Source organism: Cebus imitator, unplaced genomic scaffold (assembly GCF_001604975.1).
Source record: "Cebus imitator isolate Cc_AM_T3 unplaced genomic scaffold, Cebus_imitator-1.0 Scaffold788, whole genome shotgun sequence".
Taxonomy (NCBI): Eukaryota; Metazoa; Chordata; class Mammalia; order Primates; family Cebidae; genus Cebus; species Cebus imitator.
In genome coordinates, this window is record NW_016108103.1 from 222,718 (window position 1) to 226,390 (window position 3,673).

Below are 3,673 nucleotides of genomic sequence, written 5' to 3' on the forward strand. Positions count from 1 at the left end.
AAAAAAAAAAAAAAAAAAAAAAAAAAGAACTAAATTCAGGTTATGCATTTTTGGCTATGCATTTTTGGCATGAGAAAGCATGTGATATTGCTTTGTCACATTACTGGTGATGGCCTTTCTCTTAGAAGATACATACTGAAATGTTGAAATGTAGGCAACCTATACTCAAATAGTTCAGAAAAAAATAATATGGAGAGAGAGAATGACAATGTAAAATGTGTCAAAATTGTTAATAGTTGATGAATCTGGATCAAGAATACCTTGAATTTCTTTGTAATAGCTTTATCTCCTGCATGAAATTATTTTAAAAGAAAACGGTTTGTAAAATCTAACACATCAGAAGCTATCTTCAGTGTGTGCACATTTCTCTGGGAGTTGGGGAATTAGTTTTGAGGAGAGGCTACCCTTTTGTTAGAGCAGACACTTGGATGGGCTTTTTGGGAATTAAAAGGCACTTCCTGGTCTAGGGATTAGAGGTTGAGTCAGAGAAGAGTTAAACTGCTCAGTACAGTAAAATGAAAGGGTGATGTTCTTGGGTGGAGAAACTTAGAGTGTTACTTGATGTGAGGCTTGCTCTGGAGTTTGTGGAAGGGAATGTCATGGTGGATAGAAGTGGTTCTCACAAAGATGAGGAATAGGTCACAGAATAAAACAGAGTGTCTGTCCCAAGAAAGGATATAGCTGATAAAGGGCTTTCCTGTTCATGATGATGATCTTAGAGAAAAGAGATACACAATAATTATTGCTGGGTTGCCTTTTCCTGTTTTATAATACCTTTGTGTTGTTGATATGTCTTCAGTAAAGCTAATTAACAAGCACAAAACTGCATCAGCCTTGAATTAATGGTCTTCTTGGGGGATAAGGCAGAAGCTGATCCTTAGTTGAAGTAGACTAGCTTCCTATCAACAACATTTACAGACTCCTATTTAAAAACAAAATGAAACTAGATCCTTGTGGTGTACACATGTCTTCCTAATTCGAGCCAAGCTCTTTCTTCCCTATCACAGACTCAGCCATTTTGAGGTGTCTCACCCCCTTGCCTCAACCCACAACATCTGCTTCCCCTCATTTCTCTCCAATATGACCCCTTACTGAGGTCACTGTCAACTTCCTATTGGTAAACCAGGGGTTACATATCAGCCTGTTTTATAGTGTGTATAAAAAAAGATAATGAATTTTTATTATATTTTAATATGAGATTATTAATTTGTGGCCATTTGGGACATTTACAGAATTGCTTTCTGAGACTGAGTATCTCAGTAATTAAAGGATTCTAAGAAAATCAATCAGCAAGACTGCAAATGAATCACAAGATTTTACTTTCTAACGGATGTGCAAAGACATCTGCACACTTTAAACTTGAAACTATGAGCGTAAAATGTGAATACTACCCTCAGTTCAAGGAAATGAAGGTATTCAGACTCAAACCAGATTTGTATGTAATTCTGAGATGGCACCTATCTTCCTTGCTAAAATGCTCTGGCCTAAATGGATTAAATAAATGTTTTGAACACAGGCAAACATTTTGGTGGAAATTAAATCATAACTTAAAAAAATTGATGACTATGAAGTCATTTAAATTTTTCTATTTGCTTTTGAAATTTAAATATCTATGTATAATTGGACTGATATTTATCAGTCCTGTAAGTGTGGTTCAGTTTTAAAAGTGCTGATTGGTGAAACAGCACTTGAAAATGAAACATACCTGGCCAGATATGGTGGCTCATGCCTGTAATCCCAGCACTTTGGCTGGCTGTGGCTGGGGGATTGCTTGAGCCCAGGAGTTTGAGAACAGTCTGAGTAACACAGAGAGACCCCATCTCTTCAAAAAATTTTTAAAAAATTAGCTGGGCATGTTAGTGTGTACCTGTAATCCCAGTTACTCAAGAGGCTGAGGTGGAAGGATTGCTTGAGCCCAGGAGTTTGGGGCTGCAGTGAGTCGTGATCATGCCACTGTGCTCCAGCCTGGGTGACAAAGAGACCCTGTCTCAAAAAATTAAAAAAAATAATAAAATAAAAAAGAAAGAAAAGAAACCTGCCAATCCAAAATGGTAAAGTGCCCATGGATTTATGATACACATTTGACTATAGATCCCCAAACTCTCATAAAGCAGCTAGCAATATGGCCCAATTATGAGAAACGCTTGAGTCTCAGATTAATATATAAAATTACTATCTTGATGAAATAGCTGAAATCAAAGAGGCACCATGAGCAATGCAAACCTAGAGTCAAAACGAGATTCTCTCTGGCTGTCTCCACTTCACATTTCCCCAGAATAGCCTAGTTTGTTAAATACCAGCATAGCAGGCATTGTCTTGACTATTTCAAACGTTTTATTATGTCCCTTGTTTTCTGTTGCCCTCAGTATAAAGGAAGAAAAAACAAATAATAGCTCTTTCAAACTTCTTTGCAAGTAGCCTTCAGAAAAATAATCTTCCAAAGGAGGGTAAAGCATTGTTATGGCAGCTTTAGCTGCCTAATAGTCATACAGGTGGAGTAAGGACTAAGAGGACCTTAACTTCTACCTCTGGCTGATTTCTAGGCTCAGAGCAAGCAGAAAGTGAAGGTAAAGACAGAATTGTAAATGTCTGGCTAAGGGTTAGACCATTGTCCTAACACAGAACCTATTTACAAAGACCTAGGGAGTATGTTTTTCTTTTTCTTTTCTTTTTTTAGAAGTTGGTTCCAGATGTTCAAGTAAATCTCTGTCAAATTACTAGTTGATCACTCTGCTAAAGGAAGAGATACCTTGTATACCACTTATGGGGAAAAATACAATCTTTACAAAATTAGTTTAGAAAGTCACTAAACAGCTATGTATGGCTAATCTCAAACTCCTGGGCTCAAGTGATCCTCCCAACACCAGCTCCCAAAGTGCTGGTATAATTCCAGCTGGAGCTGGAAGGTTCACTTGAGTCTAGTAGTTTGAGATCAGCCTGGGCAATATAGTGAGACTTCATCTCTACAAAAGAAAAAAAAAATTACTAAACAAAAAAATGACTGTAACATACCGCAAACAACACAAACCCTGGAGAGGGAAGATAATCTAACTTACTACATCAAAATATTCAAAACGCCTAGTTTTTGACAAAAAAAGTTGCAAGTCATGCAAGGAAGAAAAAGGAAGTACAGCTAATTTACAAGGAAAAAAGTAATTAACAGAAACTATCCATGACAACACACTAAATAATGGCTTTAAGTCAACAGTTTTAAAACATTCTCATAGAATGAAAGAAAACCATTCACACAGACTAAAGGAAACCAGGAAAATAAAGTCTCAAGAAAGAGAAACTATCAATAAAGAGGAGGAAATTATAAAAAGGAAACAAATAGAAATTTTGGATCTGAAAATGTACAGTAACTGAAATGAAAAATATGCTAGAGGGACTCAACAGCATATTTGAGCAGGCAAAATAAAGAATTAGTAGACTTGAATATAGATCAAATAAAATAATACAGCCTAATGAACAGAAAGAAAAATGAATGAAGAAAATGAAGAGCTTAAGAGACCTGTGGCACACCTCAAGCATAATAATATACACGTAGTGGAAATCTCAGAACAAAAAAAAGAGAAAGGGGGAGAAAGAATATTCAAAAAAATTATCAAAAAACCTTTCCACATTTGATAAAATACCTGAATCTACACATCCAAGAAGCTCAACAAATTCCAAG